The 26,863-nt window shown below is 48.4% G+C and overlaps 1 protein-coding gene and 1 long non-coding RNA gene across 10 annotated transcripts in view; one reads left to right on the top strand and one right to left on the bottom strand.

Moving 5' to 3' along the window:
* Positions 1-26,863, top strand: part of MBNL2 (muscleblind like splicing regulator 2) — a 158,321-nt gene that overhangs the window by 73,543 nt on the left and 57,915 nt on the right. The gene's annotated exons all lie outside the window — the stretch shown is intronic.
* LOC311589361 lies at positions 14,578-17,122 on the bottom strand. The gene is made up of 2 exons (XR_014776520.1): positions 16,934-17,122; positions 14,578-14,846 (listed from the first exon to the last, which is right to left on the bottom strand). It is a non-coding gene; the product is annotated as an uncharacterized lncRNA (long non-coding RNA).

Below are 26,863 nucleotides of genomic sequence, written 5' to 3'. Positions count from 1 at the left end.
GCCCAGTAAACCTACATTTTTTAATAATATTTTTAGTTATTCAGTTAGATAAAAATATTTTAGTGTATGTGCTTGCATGCATGTGCATGTGTGTGCGCATGTGTGCGTGCGTGATTGTGTGTGTGTGTGTGTGCACGCGTGCGCACACATGCATGCCTGTATACATGCTTTTGTGCCATGCAGGTCACAGGACAGCCAGCGGGCGTGGCTTGTTTCCTGTGATGCGGGTCCTGAGATTGGACCCAGGTTGTCATGCTTTCTCTGGTGCCTTCACTGGCCCCTGAACCTTACCCTTTATAAGGTAAATGACATCGTGCCGTGCTTCAGTGACAGCCTCCGTCAGCTGTTACAAAGGTGACATGATGGCCTAGAAATGCCTACAAATACAGCGTGTCACTCCATAGGGTCAGGGTAGCGCGCTCTGTGGACAGGTCTTGGGAAGAGGACATCGTAGAGTCGGGCTCTGCTGAGCTGAACTCGGCCGCCTTTGAGCCTCAGGCCTGCTCTCTGACTCATAAGTTGATCAGCCACCTGGGGCTCCAGGGGAATTTCCCTCTTCTGTGTCCGTTGGGCTTTCTACCCGTATTCTTCCTTCTTTTAATTACCATTTCCTCTCCCTGAAAGCAAGGAAATGTCCATTATGACCTTTGTGAAACTGTCAGAAAGATAACATTCTGTTTAGCTTCCTGCCTCCTTTCATCAGTATCCGGGCTGCATTCTTTGGTTGGAGCTAGTACCAATAGTTAAAGTGTATTTTTGCATGAATTACTATTATTTTCAAATTCTCTCTCTGCTACTCTTATGTGTAATTAAGACCTTTCTCTAATAGGAGTGTTTCCTCCTTAACTAAGTGCAGCCTAATGCTTGGCAGTGAGAATGGAATATAAGATATACATAAATATAGGAGAAATCAGCAAGTGAACTGGTCCCCAGTGCTCAGCCAGTATTGGGCTGGTATAAATTTAGACTAACTGCCCGAAAGCCTAGCTTGTTACTTTAAGATCCAAGTTCTCTTTCAGTGTATGCTTCTCGTAGCTTTCACATGAAAAGTTCAGTGCATTTGGACCAGGCAGTAATTGTATCTACTGAGACCTGAACAAGGGGAAAGGGGGAGAGCAGGGTTAAAAACAAAAAAGGTCATAATAAATGGAGCGATTGCTGTTGTCCATGTGTGTGTATACACACCCATGTGTGTAGAGAGATTAAAGGAATTTGGAGAGAGTTGGCCCTCAGTGCCCTGACTGAGTCACTTCTGTCGCTAGCCCACATCTCTTTCTTCCCGACTCACATACAGGAAAGGTTGAAAAATGGAGATTTTTCTCTATAGTATTAAAATCCATTTTCTTTCCATCCTCCAACCTCCCTGGCCAGAAGAATCTAATTTAATAGGACATTTCAGATGAAAGAATCATTCAGCCTTATTTTCCCCTGCCTCCCAACTCTCGCAGCCCTGCCTTTGATCTCATCACCAGGATGGATTTGACCGACACTTTACGTGGTCTTTTTCTGAAACCCTTATTTTCCTTGAGTTCTGCTCAGTATTTAACAGTACCGAGGGCTCTAGCTTGCTTTCTGTCTTCAAGCCTGGCTTTCGCTTCTCCTAGTACATATTTCTGAACCCTTCCATTATCACCTGGGACAAGCTGACGGCAGTGTGTGTGCCGCAGGATGTTGCAGGCTGAGCGATTGGTTCTGGGCCTGAGTAGCAGCTTCACTCCTCCCCTGTGGTCCTCCCTTAACTCCACTCCTCCTCGGTGATCCTCCCTTAACTTCACTCCTCCCCTGTGGTCCTCCCTTTACCCCACTCCTCCTTGGTGATCCTCCCTTAACTTCACTCCTCCCCAGTGGTCCTCCCTTAACTTGCACCATCTAAGGCAGGAAAAGAGGAGCAACTGTTTCTAGGGAAATCCCAAAGACTCCAAAGAGAAGCAGGACATGAGAGCATGCACGGGTAGACGTGGTCTTTGGACATTGGTCTCTTGGTGTTCACTGGTGCCTGATTCTGGCTCCCAAGTACCCGTGACTTCCTGTGGGGCTGGGAATGGATTCTTCACGGGATTCCTGGGAACTTACAATGTGAGACCTTGTCTGCACTTTGCAGAGGTCGTGAGGACCCCTGCATCCACTTTAGATCCTCAGTTCCTAGCAGCATAGCACTTTAGTATTCTGTGCGTGTTCCGTTCGCTCCCTAGTCAAATTCATAACTTTCTTAAAAGACAGCAAGAAACAGAGTCTTATAGATTCTGTTTCCCAGCATCCAATGCAAGGTATATTTGCCATAAAAGCATATTGATTGAGGGCTGGGGAGATACCTTAATCAGTAAAGTGCTCGCCACAAAGGCACAAGATGAGGGCCTGAGTTCAGTCCCCAGCACCCACATTCAAACGGTCGGGCGTACTAGAACCCCTGGAGGGCCAGCTGGTCTAGCCAGCCAAAGTGGGAGGCTCCTGCTACAATGGGAGACCCTGTCTCAAAACAAGCAAACAAGCAAACAAACAAAATAAGGGAGACACCCAATGTCAAGCTCTGGCCTACACATGCACACCCACACACGTGTGCGTACACACACACACACACAGACACACACACACACAGACATGCACACACATACACACACACACCACTACAGACAGCGTATTCACTGACTGACTGTCTGCCCTGCCATGGTATGGTACCTGGTTGTTAGAATCCTTCCTTGTGTTTTTCTCGGTAGACACAACCTCAGGGACATGTGCAAAGACATCTTTTGCTTTTCAACATTTAACTTCCATTGATTTCTTTCATTCTCTGTGCCAGAGACTTAAATTGATTCCAGTTGTTTAAAAGTAATGTATATTTTTTCTTCTACATATTTTAAGGGGAAAATATTTAATGTATTTTCCCTAGACTAAACCAAAACCATATTCTTTTTCCAGAAATGTATGAATGGACAACAAAGTGGTTACTTTGGAAGCCAAAATACCATTAGATTGGGTTTCAGAAAAGTGAAGGGAGAGCCCAGGTGGAAGAGAAAACCTTTAGTCAGCAGTTGGAAAAGGAAGACTCAATCCGGCCGCTCCGCTCTCTTGCTCAGGCCTGTGATGGAAAAACTTCATGTAGAACCCATGGAGTGGATATAAATGGATTTCCTAAAACAAAAGAATATTCATGACATTTTTCTGTCTAAAGATAAAACAGTCCCCTTTATCGCGCAATCATGAAATCTTGGGTCTGGAAACTTTGGAGAATTGGATTATTTTCTCTCTAGTGCCAAGCTCCTGTAGGGCAAGGATCATAATGTCTATTTTCTATTCGGAATGCCCGCAGTGCTGAGCCAGAGCAGCAGCGCCAGTCCCCCAGATAGCGGGCGGCAGCGAGGAGGTGCTGAGGGCGCGAGCTGTGGGGGAGGGTAAAAGAAAAGCCCTCGCTCTCAGGACTCACGCTCCCCTTTGATAAAACCCGCGCGGAGACGCGGAGCTGTTGTGATAATAGGGATTATTCCCCTGGGGTTTCCCTCCTCTTGCTCAACGAAATGACATGCAAAGCTCTACCCTGGCACTTCTGTTGTGAGAGCACTGGCCCGCTGCCACGGCGCCTGCAGCCCAAGTTCCTGTAAGCCCTGCGCACTGACCCGCCGTGTTGTGAGAGCCTCTGTGAACACAGTACAGCGCCTTACACCAGGAGTTCAAGATCAATGCCCAGCTCAGAGCCGGTTCAGGAAGTCCTACCAGCTGTCCTGTAAGGGCAATTAACACGTTTCTCTCAATTATGCATGCTGGTGGAAGAATTTCAAACATTTGGCTGGATAACAAATCCATCTCCCCCTGTTAGAGAAAGGTCATCCCTCTGGCCATCTGGATATTTGCTTTTCTTTAGAAATGAGCTTCATGGAATTTTCTGTTGGTGGGGGCAGAATGCTGAGGACAAAGGGAATTTTCTAGTAAAACTGATACTGTCCCACATTCAACATGGCCCAAGCCTACACACCGGGAGTCTTGGATCTCACATTAACCCTTGTTGCTTTTTATTACGTTGTTAACACACGCCATGTTTCGCCTGGATGTCATCGTGACAAACACAACCACAGATAACACTGAAATGTTATTACCATTGACCGCTGTGGCCATATATTTCTTTCTGAACTCAGCAACTGGCAGAGCCAGCTAGACAGAGGCCTGTGGAGGAGGTTTGCCTCAGTCAGGAGCTAGGAACTATGGGAGGTAGGCCTGAAGAGGCAGGGTGGTGCGAGCAGCAAGGCACTCCGCAAAGAGGAAGGGAAAGAGCCTGTTGTATTTGGAATCTGAGAGTAATGGGGTGGGTGGCGGGGGGGGGGGGGGGGGGGGGTGCTTCAGGGAGAAGAACTGTGAGGCAGGTGCGGGAATTATTGCTGATGAATAAAATAAAAGCTCTTACATCAAAGTAAATGGAAGTTTATCTGAATCCAAACTTGAGGCAGTGTGTGGCCTAGGCAACGCGAGCTCAGTCACTCCAGGTTGTGTTCCCTGTGGAATTCGGTGGATTTGTACAGTAACAGAACAAAGGGAATTGTAAGTCAAGGGGGTTGAGGAACACATGGGTGGAAACTTAGAGAGGCCCTTACAGCAGGATGGCAGAATCTCCCCTATAGGCCTCAGACACCCTGTGATCACATTCTTAGCCTGTGGATTGGTGGAAACTCATGGCCAACTAAGCTAGCAGAGTCCAAAATGTTTTTCCCTATTTGTCACAGGACACAGAGGTGGGCGTGGAATGGCATCTGGATGGTGGGGGCTGTAACCTGGCCTGAGATAAACTGTGCTGGACCTGCAACAACAAATGGCCCCTCCCCATACACACACACACACACACACACACACACACACACACACTGCAGCTCTAACCACTCGATCAGTCTTGGCAGACATGGACTCTTCCTGAGAATTTTTGTGCACAATAGAGATGACAGTGACACCATAAAACAGGGTTGGGAAAGATCCAGAATGCCAAAGAGGTGAATCTAGACATTATTATGTTTGCAACAAGGAAAACTGTTGAACAGGGGAGGTTTTTAAAAAAAAAAATGGAAACACTTTTGTGATCATTAGGGAGTAAAATGCAAACTCTTGCACCTCACAGCTTGGCTGTGGCTTTTGGAAGACATTATGACATTTTCACACATGCATTGTTTATTTATTTTAGTAGCATCCATCATTCCACATTATCCTGTTGTGTCCCCGCCTACTCCAGGTGTCCCCGCCTACTCCAGGTGTCCCCTCCCACTCCAGGTGTCCCCTCCCACTCCAGGTGTCCCCGCCTACTCCAGGTGTCCCCGCCTACTCCAGGTGTCCCCGCCTACTCCAGGTGTCCCCTCCCACTCCAGGTGTCCCCGCCTACTCCAGGTGTCCCCTCCCACTCCAGGTGTCCCCGCCTACTCCAGGTGTCCCCGCCTACTCCAGGTGTCCCCTCCCACTCCAGGTGTCCCCGCCTACTCCAGGTGTCCCCTCCCACTCCAGGTGTCCCCGCCTACTCCAGGTGTCCCCGCCTACTCCAGGTGTCCCCGCCCACTCCAGGTGTCCCCGCCCACTCCAGGTGTCCCCGCCTACTCCAGGTGTCCCCGCCTACTCCAGGTGTCCCCGCCTACTCCAGGTGTCCCCGCCTACTCCAGGTGTCCCCGCCTACTCCAGGTGTCCCCTCCCACTCCAGGTGTCCCGCCTACTCCAGGTGTCCCCGCCTACTCCAGGTGTCCCCTCCCACTCCAGGTGTCCCCGCCTACTCCAGGTGTCCCCGCCTACTCCAGGTGTCCCCTCCCACTCCAGGTGTCCCCGCCTACTCCAGGTGTCCCCGCCTACTCCAGGTGTCCCCTCCCACTCCAGGTGTCCCCGCCTACTCCAGGTGTCCCCTCCCACTCCAGGTGTCCCCGCCTACTCCAGGTGTCCCCGCCTACTCCAGGTGTCCCGCCTACTCCAGGTGTCCCGCCTACTCCAGGTGTCCCCGCCTACTCCAGGTGTCCCCTCCCACTCCAGGTGTCCCCTCCCACTCCAGGTGTCCCCTCCCACTCCAGGTGTCCCCTCCCACTCCAGGTGTCCCCGCCTACTCCAGGTGTCCCCTCCCACTCCAGGTGTCCCCGCCTACTCCAGGTGTCCCCTCCCACTCCAGGTGTCCCCGCCTACTCCAGGTGTCCCCTCCCACTCCAGGTGTCCCCTCCCACTCCAGGTGTCCCCGCCTACTCCAGGTGTCCCCGCCTACTCCAGGTGTCCCCGCCTACTCCAGGTGTCCCCTCCCACTCCAAGTGTTTCTGAGCCTCTTTCCAGCTAGTTCCTGTCTAGTTTGCTCTGTTTTTAGGGTTGGGACCAGTGAGTTCCAGGCCTCTGGCAGGGACACTGAGTGAAACGCTGTTTACAGGAGCGTGGACTTCTTACCAATGTCCTACAGTACTGAAGTAAGTGGAGATGGCATCTTTAGAGAAATAAGCAAGTAAAACAGGGACACTGGGGTCAGGCGTAGGTCAGCACGTCTGGTGTCCTCACTAACGGGGACATTTGAACAGAGACAAGTGTAATATGAAAAGACATCCAGGGAAGACATTGTCTAAAGCCAAGGAGAGAAGCCTGGAGCAGACCCTTTCCTCTCAACCCTCAGAGAGGGCAAACCTGCTCACCTCTTCCCTCACAGCCCCCAGAAGGAGCAAGCATGCTCATTTCTGTCCCCTAGGGCTGTAAATCTATCCTGTGCTGTGAATCACATGGCTCAATCATGTGGTACTTTGCCTGGGTAGCCCAGAGACACGGGACAGTGTGTAAGTGTGGAAAGTGAGCAAGAGTGGAACCATGCGGGTCTAAGATGACAGTGGCAATGACAAGAACAGTGACAGTGTCATAAAGAGATGCTTCTCTGAGTGACAACAGCAAGGTCAGGACACGGAGAAATGCCAAGGGACTTGCACTGTGCTCCATGCCTCTCTTTGTGCCTCTGTGGATAAAAGATTTCAGGAACCATCTTAGACTTCCTAACCAAGAAATGAAATTACAGTGTCAGTTACACAGAGTGCTGCGTTGGATAGAGTCAGTGTGTGCCCATGTGCGCCTCTGCAGTCGGGGGAGAGTCACAGCCTACCTGTTCTTAAAAGGGATTTCAGGGACGTTTTAAACTTCAGCCTCTTAGCCAGAGGCTAAGCCCAGCACTTGGGAGGCAGAGGCAGGTGGATCTCTGTGAGTTCAAGGCCAACCTGGTCTACAAAGAGTTCCAGGACAGCCAGAGCTATTACCCAACCCTGTCTTAAAAAAAAAAAATCTAGCCTCTTTTTTTTTCTTTGTAAAGGAATAACCAGATAGAAAACTGACCCAAGGAAAGAAGAAACATATTACAGAGATGAACTCATTATTGGATTTGAGCTTTAGCTCTGAGTTTCCTGGCAGTTAAGGCGAAAAGGAAAACGTGTGCTTAATGTCTGATACAGATCAGGGTAATGTGATTAGCTCTTGAGGAGAACGTGTAGATAGTCTGAGTGCTCGTATGAGGTTACATTTCAGAGGAGACCAATTCACAACGCACTAAGAGCCATGCGAAAATCCATACTCTTCAACCCAGCAGTTCTACTTATACCAAGGAAATTTGAAAAAGCAGAGAGGCGGGAGTGGGTCGGACTGTGTGTGCGGAAATGCTTGTCTCAGAGTCCCTGTCAGAGTGCGGAACTGGGAGGAACCAGAGCCACTGTGCATTTGCTCAAGCGCGCGTAACACAGACTTTGCAGCGGAGAGAAGCAAGGTTCACGGAGGCTCACGAAGAATAGTCCAGCGAGGACCTGGGTCAAGATGGCTTGCTCATTTAAGTGCCAACTGCACAAGGCTGAGGCCCCAAGCTCAGGTTTCTAGCACCCACACAGGCAGAGCGTGGTGTCACGTCACTAGAACCCAAATCGTGGAGAAGTTTAGACAGAGGATCCTGGGGTGTTGAACTTTCTGGTCATCTGGCCTTACCCAACTGGTGAGTTCCAGGTTCAGAAAAATTCTGTCTCAAAAGACATGATGGAGAGCAATAGAGGGAGACACATGACATCAGCCTCTGGCCTTTGCACTCACACACACACATACACACACACACACACACACACACACACACACACACACACACACACACACCAGTCGGGAGATGAAATCGTGTATACCAAGATTACCATTGTATAAAAGTATGAAACGTATCAAAGGCGGTTCCTCAGTGCTAGAACTCTGCTCATGAAAGTGAAGTTCACTCCTCATACCTATTTCCCCATTTTTGTAATGTTTATGGTTAAATGTAAGAAAATAAGCAAAGAAAATGAACCAGTTCACATACTTTAAGCGTTACATTTAAGTAATGTTTTATAGAATTATGCTTTTTAATTAAAAACAAAGAAAAGGGGGCAGAGGCAGATGGATCCCTGTGAGTTCAAGGCCAGCCTGCTCTACAGAGTGAATCCAGAACAGCCAGGGATACACACAGAGAAACCCTGTCTCGAAAAACAAAAAAGAAAAAAAAAACAAACAAAGCAAAAAACAAAGAGAAGACAACAAACTGAAATTACGTTACCTAGAAAGAAGCACTAATGACTTTCTTGAAATGGCTTTAGTTAGAAGTGTCTTCCTGGAGCACAGTCATGTGGATGGTCCACACTGCGGTCCTCGCCTTTGTCTTGAGGCCACTGAAGCTGTGGACGCAAACATGTGATGAGGAAGGTGCAGTGAGCCCTTAACCCTTAAGGCGTTTCTGAGCTCCACACTTGGGGTCAGTTCTCAAGGGAACTTCTGGGTACCAGTAGTTCTCCTGACTAGCCTGCCCGTTCTCCTTCTTCTGCGCAGCTCCCGACATATTTCTCTGAAGTAAGGAAAAGTTCTCTTTATTCCTTCGGCCCACTTGATTGCAAACAGTTATGACCAATAATTCACCTTAACTGTTCGGCTGAAGCACTGTAACTTTTTACATTCTCAAATCTTCATGGCGTGTAAGAACATTCTAGAAAAGACTCTGCCTAGGCCACAGCTTGAAAAGAAATGGCACATAGAAGAAACATTTTGGTGCACACGTCAAAAACTGCTCCATCTTTGGGCAGAGCCCTTCCAAGCCTGTGAAAACCCATCACTTCCAAGCACAGTGATAGAGTTGGGCGTCACTTTAACTATTGAATAAATAGACATTAATAAAAGCCAGTGTTCTCTCATGATCAACACAAAGATGTTTCTCTTCCACCTTCAGCGCTTCTGAGTTCCTTTGCTAACTAACTCCATGGGCCCTTTGGGTCACGAGTGCTCCTATTTCCTACTCTGCCATCTTTGACTGGGACAGGTGATTAACAGATTTGTTTGCGCTGCATTTGTTAACGGCTTCTGAGTTGTTTTAATTGCAACAAATAGGCAGAGCAAATAGGCATCACCTCCAGGAAGTGAGTGCACAGTCGGAGACCCATGCAGCGGCTCCTCTTCCCAGTGTTCTTAATGACTTGTGGTTTGTCCTGACCACAGCCAGTGAGTACGAGGAGGGAGTTCACAGCTACCATTCCACGTCTGACATGATTTTTGGCTTGTGTGTTTTTGAAATTTTTTAAATGTCTCTTTAAACATCGAAAATTTTCTACTGTTTTTTAGCATCTCTAGAAGAAAACATACCTTCTAGAAATCTCTGCATATAATTAATGATTGTCTCAGTTAGGGTTTCATTGCTGTGAAGACACCATGACCATGACAACTCTTATAAAGGAAAACATTTAACTGGGGCCGCCTAACAGTTTCAGAGCTTTAGTCCGTTATCGTCATGGCTGGAAGTAGAGCAATGTGCAGGCAGACATGGTGCTGGAGGAGCCATCTGCAGCAGATGGAGACTGTGTGCCACACTGGGCACAGCTTGAGCATAGGAGACCTCAAAGCCCACCACAGTGACACATTTCCTCCAACAAGACCACACCTATTCTGAGAAGGCCACGCCTTCTAATAATACCATTCCCTATGGGCCAAGCATTCAAACGCATGAGTTTATTAGGGCCATACCTATTCAAACCACCACAATGATTATATTTGAATCTCTATTTTGTGTCTCACAGTAGAATTTATAACTTTGGAAATTGTCGTATGGGTCTTCGCCAAAAGCTGTTTGTCTGCAGCTGATATTTGGTGGCGCATGTGACCACATAGCCCTGGTGAAAAACACACCACTATCCCATGGACAACAGTGCTCACTAAGAGGAGCAACCAGAAGCCCAGAGAGAAATAAACTCTAGAAAGTTCTTAGGAGAAATTGCATGTGTACATGACAAAAAAATGAAATAAAAAGTAAGTGCCCCTTGCCTCAGAACCTTGGCCTTGACAGTGGACATCTTAGTTCTGTCCCCCAGATCTTTGAGTCCACTGGCTTCTTCTCAGCCATCTACTTGCCAGGCTAAAGGCCCATCACATGGGTTAGCTTAAATTCTAAAAACAGAAGCTGAGCTACCAGGCTGGCTACTCTGTGGCAGTGCTCAGTGGCCCCTGCGTTTCCTTCCTGCACATTTTTGTCCCCTCGGGGCTCAACTTGCCCTGCCCCTGCCCAGGGGACAGAGCAGGAAAAGCTGAAAAGACTTCAGGGGGATCTGGGGGTGTATCTCAGTTGGTAGAGTATTCGCCTTGCACTTACAAAGACCTGAGTCCCATCCCAAGTGCCTTACAAAGCTAGGGTGTGGCCGCACACACACACACGTGCGAACACTAGGGTGCAGGAGGTAGAGGCAGAAGGATCAGACGTTCAAGGCCACCGTCAGCCACATAGGGGCTTTGAGGCATGACACCCAGAGTACGGGAAAAGAGCGAAACGATCAGCGGACGGATGAAGTTGAGTGGCGGGCACTGGAGGGCTTCCCTTGGGAATTTCAGACTGGGATGGGACGCTGGTAAATGACACCCAGAGCTCTTCTCCGCCCTGTCACAGCGAAGCTGCCACTGCCACCAGGGATGAATGGCTTTGTCCTCACCACGTAGCTGCAGGGGCGGCTGCAGCAATAGCCTGGTCCTTTCCCAGACGTTTGTATCTTAAGGTTGAGATGAGGCTTCTGGAGACGCTGAGGGCTGGCGTCCTGGAAACTCGAAGCCCAGTGCCTCTGCGCTCCTTGTATTTAAGCCTCCCGGACTCTCCCAGCTCCGACCTGCTTCCCCATCACAAGGGCAGTGCTAAATGGAGTTCTGTATGAGATCAGCGTATTTAGCGATTGCAAGTTTGACATAATGCACTTCCTCATAATTTATTAAAGTTGCTAATACATCTAAAAAAAATATGTGGAGAACATGGAGGCCTCCCGGTAATTCAGTGCAGTGCATTAACCCTCCATTGATTTTTGCATCTCACCAGAGTGAAAGCAAAGCCTCCTGATGACCAGTGGGCCCCACCCTGGCCACCTTACCCTTCTCACTCCTCAGACTTAAGTCTCGCCCTCACCTCACCAGTCAGCGCAGTGACGCACCCTGGTGGCCATTCCGAGAACACTGGGGCCTGCCTCCTGAGCCCCTCGAGTGGCCTGCACACATTGAGATCTTCCTAGGCTGCTGTAGCAGAAATTGAAGCGCCCTCAGGTCACACCCTCTAGGCCCTTACACTGCCTTTTCCCCAAGTGCTCACAACCATTGTTCTTGCTGTAGTGTGTGTGTGTGTGTGTGTGTGTGTGTGTGTGTGTACGTGTGAACATCCACTTGTGTACTGAGACCAGAGGAGAGCATCGGGTGCCTTCCTTAATCATTTTCACCACATTTGTTGAGATAGGACCTTTCTCAGAGCCTGGAGCCCCCCAATTCAGCTAGCCAGAGTAGGCTGCAAGCCCCAGGGGTCTCTGAAGCTCCCTCCCCATCCCAGGACATCAGGATGCACCACCCACCCACAGCACCCAGCCTTGTATTTGGTGCTAGGGCACTCAAGCTTGTGAGGCAAGCGCTTTGATGACTAAGACAGCTCCTTGGCCCTTCACTGCTTACTGTTTCTTTTATTAATCGTTTAATTAATTATTTACTGTTTGTTTATTAATTTTATTAATTTATTTATTGATCCTGTTGAATGTCTATCTTTCCGGGGGGAGGTTGTTTTGTTTTGTTTTGTTTGGCTTTTTTGTTTGTTTTGTTTTGTTTTTTGTTTGTTTTTGTTTGGTTTGCTTTAGTTTGGTTTGGTTGGTTGGTTTTGTTTTTAGAAACAGGGTTTCTCAATGTAGCCTTCGCTGTCTTGGACTTGCTTTTTAGACCAGGCTGGCCCAAACTCAGAGACCTACCTGCCGCTGCCTCCCCAAGTGCTGGGATTATAGGTATGCGCCACTGTGTCCGGCATTATCTTCCTGTTTTAAAATTTAAGTTCCATTTAGAGAAAACTTTTGCATTTTTTCATTGTTGCCTTTTCTCTGATGCTGAGAACAGTACTTACCACAGACCACAGTCAAATACACAATGAGTGGGTGAATGAATGAATGAATGCATGCATGCATGAATGAATGAATGAAGTGGACCTGGTAGCATAGTCCCTGCAAAGACACTCCTGTTGCAGTCATCTTCCTGTCACAGTTTCCTTCACTGAGCTAATCGCTTCGTGAACACCAGGGTTCGAGCTCTATTGTCTGGGGAGGAGGGCGGGTGGGGGGGGGGCAGGGGTGTGAGGAAGTTTTTGCCCTTGGCCTTGTAGAGAAGCCCATCTGAGTCTTTATGGTACCACCCGCAGCTCTGGAACCAGGGCAAGCTATCCGCCTTAGGCCAGTTCCTCCCCAGCCTTAGCTCCCTGCAGAAGCAAGAGCGGCGATGAGGACTCAGGATCCCAAGGCTGTTGTAAGAAACAGAAGCAGCCTACGTAAAACAGAGTGCGTAGAGAAAGCCTTTGTGGACGCGAGATCCATGCTCCTGCTTAAAAACACCTGAATTAACGTGCAGACGACTGCATTACTATCCAAGTGGGAACCTCTTTCCTTGTTGGCAGTTGTACTTTAGGGAGTACATTGAATCTATGTCTAAAAAAGAAAAATAAAACTTTTGGCACTAGTATCTTTGCTTTGGTCGGGGACAGATCACTATATACATAACACAAAGACCTCCAAATGCAGAGAAACAGCGCCCACATCTGCGCAAGGCCTGTTTGTTCACCCATAGGCCTCATTCATACCCCAGAGTTTGCGAGGCTCTTGCCTTGGGAAGTCTATCTTTCAAAAGCTCATCTGTATCTCAAGTGCAGACTCAGCCTTGCTCTCCTGGGGGCCTGCCGTTCCTCGCTGTTGGCTGCTTACGGAGGCTCAAGTGCGTGGCTGCTTGCAAAGAGCTTAGAGGGTGTAGCCAAGATGGAGCCCGGCATGGTAAGGGCGGGCATCTGGGGTCAGGTGCCACCCAGACATGCCGGTTGTTTGAGAAGTGCACAGAAGGACAAGTTGTTTCCCCCAGAACTCCAGGGATTGGTTGGGGAGTCAGTCAGGTGGAGGAAGGTCAGCTGAGCTAGACTTTGGCAGACAGCTTCCAAATGGGAAAAAGGAAAGGAGACTATCACCTGCGTTCATAGAGACACCCTCCTCCTAGGTGTTAGTAAACAAAAACACTGATGGGTGTATAAATGGAACAAGTAGAAGAATAACTACAGTGTTTTAGGCAGTTGCTCCAGGTCTGTATGCCTGAAACCTGGGGGCTCAGGTCTGCCCCTTAGTGGGGGCAGCCCAGAGCCTGTTTACTAGAACCTTCAGCTCCAGCAAATAAAAAAGAGACCAGAGCAGCCTGTTAGGGTCATCCTCTCTGATGATTAGTTTGATGTATTAAAATCTAACCAGATGTATAAGATGTACTCCATCACTTTAATTGAGTTTGTAAAGATGGATGATTTATGGGCCATTACATGGGGCCCCTCTGGCTAATGCACTAGGCTCACGCGTAACTTATCACTGCAGTGTCTTTTCTCTCTGTCCCCATGTCTATAGACTACAGGTCTATGTGTCTACTGTTCCTCATGGGTGAGGCCATCTTGCTTTTCATCCTTGCCTGCCCTCAGGCCTAGCATGGTTCCAGACTCAAGGCAGGAGCCAGTGATATATGTATTCACAGCTGGTCCTTGGACTAGACAAGTGAGTGGGATCAGGCCTGGGACCTTCCCCCTACAGTGTGTGACCTTGGGCCAGTTGGCCTCCATGCGTCTCGGCTCCCATACTTGAAACTAAAGATGAAAACAAACCCCACGACACAGGTGAATCGGGGGCCTTAGTAAGGTCGTTTCTGTGAGCACTTACCACTCTGCTTGGCGCAAGGTTTCGATCGACGTAATTTCTGATAATTACGTGAACATGTGGAAGGGCAGTAGCCAAGAGGGCCTTCAGGGTCACTGCGCCATGTTCACACCTTGGCTCTGCCTCTTGCTGTGTGTGTTCACAAGGGTGTGAGCCGTAGTCTGTGCAGGGCCTTGTTCTGCCATCTGTCGAGTGGAGGTGTCTCCAGCTCTCACCACTAAGCAAAGCACTTGGCATAATACCTAGTGTGTAGCTGAAAAGAATCATTTAATAACTAATAACAAAACTGCATATTAGTCAACAAATGTCTCCAAGTGTTATCACCACACACACACACACACACACACACACACACACACACAAACATATATATATATGTATGTATACATAATGCTCTTTTTCAAAAGTATTATTTTTTAATAATGGATCAGTTCATTTACAAATAAATCAGTTTGACAGGCAATTTCTGGACTGCTCTCAATCAAATATCCAACTGGTAATGGTGGATGGGTCACAGTTAGAGTTTGCTAGGAAAATTGATGTGAGGAAGTGATGTGTTGCTCGGAGTTTGACTTCCATCCGGACTTAGTTCCGTTCAGCTGCTGCTGGGGAGCCCGGTTACCTGTGTCCAGACGGGCCACAGCAAGAGCCGTCTAGATGGGCCTTGAGAAAGAAAAAACCTGCGTATGATCAGGGCTATCTGCGGTGTGCAAGCTCCCCACACCTGACAGCGAGGACAAAAGCAGCCCTGTGGCGTGTTCGGCATGAGATCTTCGCTATCCAGTGCCTGATGCGAGGCAAAACGTTGAGGCTGAGAAGAAAATAGCCCCGTGCTTCTCAAAACTGGGATACCAAGGGGGCAGCAGCCAAGGCGGAGATTCAGGGTCACTTCCGGCTCATGCTGCCTGGGGAACTTGGACCTACCTTAGGTCAGTCAGGACAAGGAGACATTAACGCGTTAGTGACTGTGCATTAAACAGCAGAAAGTCTTCCCTTCTCTCTCTCCGTACCAACTCACTCTCTGCTTCAAACCGCCCTGGTAGGTGGCCTCGCCTCATGTGTGAGACTGTGGCACCCTGCGCAAAGCGACTGCAGAATGCTTGCTGCCCAAACAACGTCTCTTCGCCTTCCCTTCTTTCTCGCTGCATAGTCCCCTCCCCCCAGGCAATTTTAATATTAAGGACCATTTTTATCAAGTCACTCTCTGTAATCAGAATTTAAAAATTATCCCAACATTTCTCTTGGAGAACAGATCTTCAGAGGCTCCGTAGGCCTTCCTGAATTACTAATGAGATCCTCAGTGAAACATTTTTGTCTGTTACTAAAATAAATCTCTCCTATTAGATTTTTCCATATGAAAAATTGGGTAGCATCTAGACTGACTGGTTTCATTGGTAGAAAATCACTGTACTTGATAAAGATTTACAAACAGTGGCCTTTCATTTCTAAACAAGCAAGGTGATCTTGTCTCCCAAGTTAATTAAAGAAATTAGTTCGTCTACAGAGGCAAACACTGCAGTATGGTGCTGTAGTCCCCATTCCCAGGAAAAATACACATTAAAGCTGTTAGCTTCTCACACTGCTGTAACAGATCCTGGGCACAGGGTGACTGAGAGCAGTGGGAGTCTAGGCTGTCGCTGTTCCGGACGGCCACAGTCAGGGTCAGCAGAGCGGACAGGAAGAATCACTGTCCTGCCTCTCTCATCGACCTGCTGACCTTGGCTGTCCCTCAGCTTAGAGTTGCCATCTTCTTTTTGTGCCTCATCACACTCTCCTTGTACACATTTCCCTTATTTGACAAGAAGCTGGCGCTGACGGCCTGGCTCTGTACTGTCAGCCACTCTGGAAGCTGAGGCAGGAGGATCACAAATTGAATGCTTGTGAGGGCATACAGACAGCTTAGCGAGTTCTTTCTTCATGTACCTTGTTTGTTTTTATAAGAGTCAAGTGAGGTCCAGGAGGGCACAGCTTGATGGCAGGATGCTTGACTTGCCCAGTATATGCAAAGATAATTCTTACTACTTAAAAAAAAAAAAAAAGGAAAGTAAAAAAAAAAAAAACTAGATCCCCGGTCACGCTGGCTCAGGCTCACCTTAGTCGCATCTGAGAAGGCTCTAGTCCAGGTCACGCTCACTCTCAGAGGTCCTAGGCATTAGGGCTTTAGTATATCTTTTCCTTGGAAACACAGTTCCGTGCAGAACGCTGACCACCCAATAGTATGCCCACCCAAAAGTTTAAATCATGCCAGACCATAATCCTTGTCTTCTTAAATTAATCTTTCAAACGTTGAGCCAAAAATCTGTCACTTGAGAGTTTCTCCCACTGTCCCGAAGAGGCGGCAGAGAGGGTTCGTGTTTTAGCAATGCTGAACCAAAACGTGCCCTTGTTTAACTTTGACACGACCTTGGCAAGTGCCTGTAAGTCTCTCTCTGCGTCTCTTCCTTCCTTGCCCTGAATTTTGGGTAACAGATTACAGGAGTGTTGTGCAGCAGCAGTGAGGCGCCCTCTGTGAAGACTGCTTTGTAAGGTGTGATGTGAGTGCTCCGGTGTGGGTGTGAGTCTCTTAAAAATGGCTCTCCTGCAGAGGGCAGACAGCATGGGTCGGAGGCCAGTCAGTCTGCCTGGATGGCGGCCCAGGTCTGCCGCTTGTGAGCTGTATGCATGGCCTTGGGAAGCTGTTACCCCAACGCCCACCCCACCCCACCCCCATGCCTCTCTCCCATCCCATAAAACAGGGCTGTTAACAGTACCTCTTTTAAGAGCTTGTAGTAAAGATTAAACAGGAGCACTCTTGGAGAAGCTGCCTGGAAGCTGCCTGCTACATGATAGGTGCAGTATTACATAACTCTGCTATTTTTGTCAAGGACAAGGCCACAGCGTCATGTCCCGTGTGCAGCTCCACTCCTGCTTCTGGCATAAAACAGATGCTCTGAAACTATCTGTGGTGGCGGTGGGGGGGGGGGATAAAAGGGATGGACACACCGCTAGCCCCCACCCTCACCGCTAGCCCCCACCCTCACCGCTAGCCCCCACCCTCACCGCTAGCCCCCACCCTCACCCCTCCCCCTCCCCAAAACTGCTGCACCTTCTTCTCCAGCCAGTGCCCCCCCATGTGCTATGGTGCAAGCCCTGTCCTGCACCTACCCAGCCTGGCTTTTCTGAACAAAGTGCAGGCTCCGTCCACTTCAGTTGGTCCTGTAGGTCATTCCCTGGCCACGGAATAGGGCAGAGGCCACCTGAGAAGAGTGTCCTTTGCTTCTGTGACTCAGCAAGAGAGCACTGTTGGAAAGTCCCCCTGCTTTCTTATTTTCCCATATTTCTTCCTTCTCCTCGCATCTCCCTACTCTCTCTTCAGCCCACCCATTTCCCGGAGCACCATCCGTATGACACCCAGCCCCCTCCCCCCCCCTCCCTGAAAATGGACCCACCTCTAGTACAAGGAGCAGCCATGCCCAGTCACTTTGTCACAAATGTGTTCATCACCAGGTGCAAGATTCAGACCTGTTTACCTTAAGTGCCTGCCTACTGGGCTTCAGGCTTCCTGCTAGGTTGAGTTTAACTTTTCATGGCTGAGATCCTGCACTGTCCGGTTTCAAATTTTGGGGGGTGGCAGAGGAGTGGTCAGAAAAAAATGGCAAAGATATTTGCCACCAGGCTTGGGAAAGTGGCTATTTTCTGTCTAGAACAGTATTCCCTGTGTTTTAAAAGATGGCACAGACACACGACTGCATACTCGCTAAATGTCAGCCTTAAAGGCCGCCTGTCTATCTGGGTCTGAGCTCCAGGAACCGAAGTGGGCAGGAGACTCACCAGACAGCGGTTCCGTTAGCAGGTAGTGTGGGTAAGATTGTGTGCCTCTGTATAGTCAACACATTCTTGGAGACTGAGCAGCCTCTGGGGTGGGTAATGACTGGTGATAGACATGGCAGGCAGCGTTAGCCAAGCGTTTATTCTCCGAATAGCCATGTCCTACTCTCTGTCAGGACCCTGTGCTCTCAACTAGACAATCTGATTTAGAATGTAACATCAGTGCCCACCCCTTTCTGCTAAGGCTGGCAGGCAAGCTCCTGGCAGTGTGTTCACATGGCACCTAGAACCCACAATGGCATTCACCTCTCTGAACTTTTTGCATGTGTGTGTGTGTGTGTGTGTGTGTGTGTGTGTGTGTGCTCGTGTGTCAGTGAATGCTTCTGTGTGTTCATGAGTACGTGAACATGTGGAATCCAGAGGACAGCATCAACTTTGATATAGCCTATCTTATTGGTCAGGAACAGGTAAGCAGCCTAGGTCGGCTAGCCATGGGGTCTCAAGGGTCCCCACGTCTGTCTCCATGCCCCCAGCACTGGGATTACAAGTGTGTGCTTTGTACCACTCTGAATCTTAATTATCATTTCCTACCATAGAGTGTGGCACATACTTGTGGAAAAGAGGAAGGAAGGCCGTTTGTAACATACAGTGCATGCCACCATGTGACAGTGAGTGTGAGTACCTGCACATGTGGGCTCTACGATGAGGTAACAAAAGTGCCTCCCCTCCCCCAAAGGAAGAACCCTAGAGCCAGGCTGTGACTATTTCATGGCGTCAGTTCTTCGCCCTCGGCACTGCACACATTTGCAGGTTTCTTGCTAGGTTGGTATGTATCATGGTCCACACTAACAAACACCTCCTTGTGACTCAGAAGACACATTTTAATTGGGGGGGGGGGGAACGGGAGAATAGAAGCAGAAATTTTTTCAAAGGAGGCCTTTGCTGCCCCGAAATTTGTCTCCCTGAATCTCTGGAGACCTTGGGGGTTATTTTTGGTTTCACTGATTTCTTCTTACTGCCAGGTTTTCAGTTCTAGCATATAAAAGGAGGAGGAGGAAGAGGAGGAGGAGAAAGCTCAGCATCAAGACAACAGTGAACACTCTCCACCACGTGGCACGGTAGTGTGGGAAACCAGTGCTGCCAAGCAACCAAAACTCATTTCCAGAAACGATGCTTACATAGGCTTTGAGATGCTGAATGCCGAGTGGTTGACTCTTTTACCTTTGTTCTCCGTTTATTATTTTAAGGTTTTATTTATTTAAATTTGTCACAAAATTAAAGGAACGCACCAGTACCACTAGCTTCCACCAGAGCGGGCAGTTCCTTGGCGGTCAGCCTGCAGACCTGTGACAGAGAGCCTCCATTGCCCACCCTCTAGTCAGGACATCTGCCCATGACGTGGATGTAGAGAGCAGTAGCAATGACACTCAGTTCCTTCCAGAGTAGGGCTCCAGCCCTGTGGGGCAGAGCGAGCACCCTGGGTGGCAGAATGACACCTGTAGGCTTTCTGGGAGGAAAAGACAGCAAGGTGCACAGCCCCCTGTGTCCCCAGCCTTCTGCTCTGCTGAACTCCAACTGTGCTGTCAATGGTCGGGCACAGCTAGAGTCACTAAAGGCTACCTGCTAGCATCTGTGGCTTCTCCCTTTACACATCAGCCTCCTCTGCAAATCTTCCTCAGAGCTTCCTGCATGTTGCTTCCACACCAGAGAAGTGACACGGCAGGGAAGGCACATGTCCCAGAAGAGAGGCAGCTGCGAAGATCCCAGTTTAATACCTTTAATAAGTGTAACGGTTTTGTTATTTACCAGGAAATCGTTGCATATAAAGTCTACAAAAGATGAATTGCATTATAGGTTGAACCAAGTAATAAGCAGAAAAGGCCCATTTTAGATCTGTGCGCAGTGCCAGCAACACGAGCAGCTGCTCTGGTTGTCACTTCGCTCCCAAGCCTCCAGCCTCCTCCTCATCCCAAAACCCTGTGTTCTTATGTTTTATCTGCTGTATCTTGTGGTTGGTGCTAATAATGCAAGAACTCATGCGGCTCGATTAGTTTATTTAAATTCAAAAGAAAGCTCAAAGCCTAATGGGTCGCTTGCCCTGAGCAGAGCTGTTTCAGGCCCGTAGTTACTGTTATCAGTGAAGTCTGGTGCAAGTAGCCGTCCCATCCCCACACTTGGGAGTTCGAACCGAATGCTCAGCTCAGCCTGGCTTATCTGACTCCTGACTCCGACCCCTAAGAACAACAAAGCTGTAAACGTGTACTCACGGGCAGCATCCCACCCCACACTACCTCCGCATCACAGGTTTTGAAACTACAGGGAAATCGAGGCTGCGGATATCTGGCCCAGACAGCTGAGCCTCTTTGAAAATATCTGCTGAGCTACATCCGGTACAAGGATGGAGACGGTGGTCTGTCAGATGAGGGTTTTCATTTCCAAGCCATGTATACAGTTGGCACCTAATAAATCCTCCTAGTCCTAATTAATTTGGACTCAGTCCTTCGCTGCCAATATCCCTCACAACCGACTATACCAACTTTTCATAATTCTCAGAACCTTTATGGATCTTGGCCAGCAGCCGTCCCCAAAGCCACCTTGGTTTATGTGGCTTCTTGTCCTTACCAGGTGGGGAGGATTCAAGAACAGAGAATTAGAAAAACCATACTTGGCCTTTTATGTATATTTTTGGGTCAGCTTCTGCTGTCCCTCAGGCCCTAGCAACTGTTAGAAGGCATTAACATAGGAGAGTAGAATCGCCCTCATTTCACAGATGAGAATGCTAAGACATAGGCTTTTATAAGGCACTAGTAAAAGTTCCCACAGCCATCCGGGGAGGGAGTTACACCCAGGACTTTCCGACTACAACACTGACTGCTTTAACTCTGGGTGAGTCATGCTGTGTGGACCAGCCCTGGCAAGTGTCAGCAGAGGAGACACATATTAAAGAGAGACAGACCTAAGGCTCTTTGAAAAGATAAATATCCAAAGTTGGCACCGAGTGTGAGAACAGGAGTAACAAAGGGGTTAAAGAGCTTGGTGCACAGCCCAGACAGAAACACAGCTGCAGAGAAAACTACACGCAGTAGAGCGGCTTTTTAAAATAGTATCATTACCCGTTGAGTAAAGAAGGGGTTAATAGTGGTGAAGATGGTAATTATGAGAGTAAAGCCTAGATGCGGCTTACTGTGTGCCAGGCACCATTCCAACTACCCGACGCTGGGTTTTTATTGAGAAGCCATGAAGTTTAGTGACAGGTAGTGTCTCTGTTTGCAGATGGGACAAATGGCGGCCATAGGTCACACTTCCTACGTTCCCCCCAGCAACAAGAGTAGAGAGGGTTTGTGAAACCTGGTAGTCTGGTTCCTGGTAAGCTTCTTAATCCTTAGTTTAAACTACTTCTCCAGGCCACAGAGGGAATGTAGCCAAGGGCTAGGGCGGACTTCCTGAGTGCAGGTTTCAGGAAGTGGAGCCCGTGGAATGTCAGGAATCTGAGAGGCTCTGAGGTGACCATTCTACGCCGGTCAGTGGGGCCCAGGAACCACTCTCATGGCAGCAGTGGGCTCTAGGACGAAAGTGTCCCCCACCGGGAAGACTGCCACTTTGAAGACACATGTCACCTGCCCTGGTAGCTGCAGTCTGCATTGCCTGCCCGTGCATGGCTCTGCTTCTTGTGGCCTGACCACGTGGACAAGGCTGGGAGGGGGCGGAGATCAAAAGAGTAATTTGGGAGCTGGTCCTCAGCAGCTCCCCAGAGGACCTTTTCAGAATCCAGGACCCACCGAGGCTGAGGCAAACACACAATTACAGTTATTGCTCATCAACTTGTTGGTTCTCTTAGGGGTCTGTGTTCAAGTTGTAAATCCACTAACTCAGGGAGAGAAGTGGGATCCTGTCTGTCAGCTCCTGCAGGCAGAGGGCAGGTCCTCTGCTCCCTAGCTGATATCCTGCTCCCATACTCTGAAAGTTACTTGTTAAAAAAGAAAAAAGACAGTTTTAAAAACCCCACTTCTCTGTTACACTTTCTTTCTTACTCCAACCGATGCTGGAGTCTTTTCTTTGCCTAGGCTACAATTCTTTGCATCCCTGGCCATATAACTCAAAGACCATGCAATGCTGATAGCTCACGTCTGTTCTTCTGCCAAAGACACATTACGTACTCAGGATCTTGCTCCATCCTGTTGCAGACTGACTAATAAATTCAATTCTGCTTGAAATTCAAACTTCTTTCTAACCACCGCCCCTAATCTAAATCTTCCTGGGACAGATCTTGCTTAAGGAAGTAAAACAAACCACACAAATCCAATCACAATCCTGGTAGGCCTTTCGAACAAGTCACACCAGCAACAATAGAATTAGGAATGTAAAAATCGAATGATCAGGGTCCGCACTTAAACGTACAGTATGTAATGCACAACTGAGATGTGTTGATCTCCTGCCTAAACCTTTTAAAGGCATCGAGGACCAAGTCCCTTGACTGCAGTCGCATTGCTCTTGTGATTTGCTTTCTACCCACTTCTTCCTGCTTCGTCTTTTCTCACCTCCCCAACTCCTCCTCACGCTCACTGGGGGCTCCAGCCTGGGAAAGCACATGTGTGTCCCCAGATGGGACATCCCTTCCCATGGCATATTCTCTTCCTCTGGTGTTCTTAAATTTTGTTCCTCCCCCACTACAAGCAGCAACACGCCACAAACATGCTCGGTACATGTGAGCATGCCAAGCACAACGTGTGTAACCACATATCACGTGCACCGGCCATTCAACATACATGTACAACACATTAAACACACAGGCATCGGCCACCATCCATCCCTTGCTGGATTCCTGTGCATCTTGCAGCTCTCAGTTTGGATAACACTTGTGATTTCTGGTCCTCTCCTACAACTGTTGCTCAGCATCTCAGCATCTCTAGGGCACATCTCATAACTTGTAATTGCTCAGACTTTGGTCAGCAAGCATCACCTTTACCACCAGCCCATGGGCGTCGTGAAGGAAGACAGTGTGTCTTGTTTGTGCTCACGTCTGACAAGCATTGAGCATAATATTTAGTAGGAAACGTCTGTGGAGTGGATCCGAGACTTGGCCTGACGCTGACAGCCGTCCGTGCCCCTGGCAGGTCCCCTCATAGGAGGTGAGCAAAGCTTATGTGAGCCGTGAGTCCTCAGCATCGGCCTCCAGCTGCGTCTCGCTCAGCTGTCCCAGGGCTAGGCCTTGCTTCCTGCAGGCCCTGAGAAACGTCACCAGGAAGCACAGAAGATAAGGAAAATGAGAAGCAAGGCCTAGCAGCCACAGGGAAATTTTCTACATTTTTGTTTTCATCTCTTGGGCTAACCTCAGGAGACGCTGTCTTTGACACCTTGTTATTTTTTTTTTCCACGGTGGTCTGTGGAGATGCTTTGCCGTCTCCACAGTGCCCCTCTCAGTCACTTAGGGACAACCTGCTTTGAGGAGCGGCAGCTTTGTGTACAAAGATGCATGTCCCGAGAAATCTTGGGCCTTCACAAGAATTTTTCTACAAATTGTTTACTGTGTCAAATAGCTCATTGTATTTTGACAGCAGCTTTTCTGTTAAGGTTTGGGAATCCTATAGGGTCCCTTACTAAAATCCTGTCGCCTGGAGTCTTGCAGTGCTTGAGTTAGAATGCCTCAGATAGCCACAGACAACATTCCTTAAAATACCCAATGCCAGCCTGAGCGAGGGTTCAAAGCTGTTTGTTTATATAGGGACAGTTGCAAAAACAAAAACAAAAACAAACAAACAAACAAAAACACCAAACCAAAACAAACCCTACTCCATAGAACTGAAAAGATGCTCAAACACAATATTTGAGTAATATCATTAGTTAGTCAATCTGAAAGCTTATCCACAGGAGAAGCAAAGAGCTACTCAGAGAGTAGTGATCTGCGGTCTTACACTTAACTCTAAACAGTACCATATTACAATTGCTTTTCTTTCATACTTATTTTAATTCTCAGAACTTCCTGTACACCAGACAGCTCTGGGAACGTTATCCATGTCTTAATTTACTTGGCTGCATAACAGTGCTAAGAGGAGGGCACAGGCATTACTTTCAGAGTATAAATGAAGAAAATAATCAGTCGCTCCACCTCATACATGTAGAAAAAGGCAGAGCTAAGCTCTGAGCCTAGAACATGCATGTTCACTACTCTTTGGCACACTCCACCAAGCATAGACCCGGCAAGTACCTGTCTCTCGGCCCCAGAGCGTCACACACGTGGAAAGCGCTGTACTTAACTTTTGCCCTGCTTCGTGTTGTTTTGTGAAGGACAGCGTTACGTTTTTATCTCACTGAAGTGGTAGGACTGAGTGGAGCAAGCCGTGGATTTGCAGTCCAGCCCCACTCCTCAGCAGAGAGATGACCCGGAAGTGTTCCCTTACTCTTCGGGTCCTGCTTGCTATTCCGTGAAGTGGGGAACCGTCGCTGCTGTTGTCCAGAGAAAATGAGATAACCACTTATAAATTGCCTGGCGCATTTATGATCAATAATATTCTATACTCTGGGTGTGTAAGTGAGGACAGTAGGAAATTGGAGTAATTCTCGTGAAAAGGAAGGTTCTATTACAAACCATGTTCCGTCACCAGAAAAAAAAAATGGTTAATAGAGTTCCCCAAGGTTCCGGTTGTAAGAAAGGGCAGCAGTGTTAGCAGAAACCTGTATTTCCAGCCAGTTGAAACCTGTATGAGTCACAACAAAACATTAAATGAGAAGATTAGTGATCCAATTGATAATTATACGCCGAACAATCTCTCATCTTGATGCATGTGGACTTGCTGACTTCATCCCCTGCCCCGCCCCCTTAGAATCCTGCTTCTCCAAGCCCCTGCGCATGTGCACACAGACCCACGAGTGCATCGTCCGAACAGTTCCTTGGGTGTCACATGCCAAGTGCAGTGTATATGGCTGAGGAGCTGGGGCTGAGAGCGGCAGAGGTGCCTTTAGTTTTTATACCAGAAATGCCCTTCGTTTTAATCCCTCTGTGCCCAAGCTGATGGGAGGTGTCTGTGTTTCGGATCCCGTCACTGCCTCCCCGGGCAGATGACATCAGATGTGAAGGCGCTGGCTGTCTGATGGGCTGCTTGCTGGACCATCTGAACGCCCGCTCTCCCGGAGATTAAACTTTAACAAACCAGGAGACTAGGGGATTGTCAAGAGAGAAAAGAAAAGAGATGTAAAGTAAAAGATGGCTGAAATAAATTCATAGGCATGATGGGGCCCTGGGAAGTCACAGAGCATTGAGCAGAGCCTGGAGTTCTGTGGCAGTGCGATTCCCCGATGTCCTGACCGTTGGCATTGCCTTACGATGTCTGTTTGCACACAGGAAGCTGAATAGGAAATCTGCAAGAGCTTGCGGCTAAGAAGCTGGTATTGCTTTTGCTAAGGATTCATGAGATACCCAAGCCAGTGAGGCAATTTGTCATGCTGTTGAGCTTCAGGGTGGCATGGGTTGATGGCACAGACCACCAGGACGGAGCCTGGGACTCAGCTCTGCCCATCACCGTGGCTTCAAGGGGAAACCCTCACCAGAGGGGAGGCTAGAGATGCCAAAAGTGCAGCTGGAATTAGAGAACAGAGAGAGGACTCCAGATGTTATATATCAGAATGCCTATAGAGGAATTCATTCCTCCAGCTCCACCAAAGTTGCTTTAATTTTTATTTTTTAATGTGATAAACAAACCCATACTCTCCTTGCCTGGTTGCGAGTAAACTAATTCTGCAGGGGATGGTGATACCCAACTGACTGACACAGCTTGCTCTTCTTTCTCTGGAAGTTGCGTAACTCACACACACACACAAGTTTAATTCTCATATGACTGGTAGCTTTGCTAACTGTGGAATTTTGCAATTCCATATGCAATCGCTTTTCAGGGCTGCTTGGATACCCACCCGTCACCTCATGGTTTTTCTCATTGTTACCAGCTTCCGTGTCCCGATGATAGCATGGCCATGAGTGCCCCTCACTCTGTCACTTTATGATACTAAGTCGGAGTCTCCTGCCATGGGGAAGGGCGAGGAACAGGAGGGCACCCTTGTTTACAAATCAGACTTGCAGACTCTCGCCCCAGCTCACCCCAGGGAATCACCTGGGTGACAGCACAAGCAGTCCCAGGAGCCCTGTCCCTGTTGCCTCACCATCAACAGTTCAAACTGATATCTTTAGTCTGTCTGGGATACACACTTAACACCCTTTTTTTTTTTTTAAAGATGTATTTATTTATTATTATGTATACAGTGCTCTGCCTGCATGTACACCTGCAGGCCAGAAGAGGGCGTCATGTCTCATTATAGATGAGTGTGATCCACCATGTGGTTGCTGGGAACTGAACTCAGGACCTCTGGAAGAACAGACAGTGCTCTTAACCTCTGAGCCACCTCTCCAGCCCCACACTTAACACTCTTACTCACATCTTCATGGCACACATGTGGCAGCCAACTACTCACATGTTCACATCACTCTAGCATGTGCAAAGCAGTGTGCAGTAAGTTCAAAGACTCACGGGTCGAGATAAGCATGCCCCTCTCCTTGCCCTCAGCTGTCATCTCTTTGAAATGAGTTATCTAGGTTTAACATAGAGAAAGAAGGAAGGGAGGAAGGGAGGGGAAGACAGAGGGAGCGGGGAGGGAAAGGCAAGGACTTTAGATAATCCTGCAATATTTGATTCATTTCCTGTAACACACATATATGCACACAGACACGCACACCCAAGTGCACACATCCACACACATACATATACACATGAACACACATATACATACACATACACAGGAGTGCACACACACGCACACACACATGCGCACACACAGACACACACACACACATGTGCACACACATGCGCACACACAGACACACACAC

The sequence above is a fragment of the Acomys minous genome (genome assembly GCF_964271855.1).
Source record: "Acomys minous genome assembly, chromosome: 18".
Classification (NCBI taxonomy): Eukaryota; Metazoa; Chordata; class Mammalia; order Rodentia; family Muridae; genus Acomys; species Acomys minous.
Note: the sequence above shows the minus strand (reverse complement) of the source record. Positions and strands in the feature narration are given on the sequence as shown.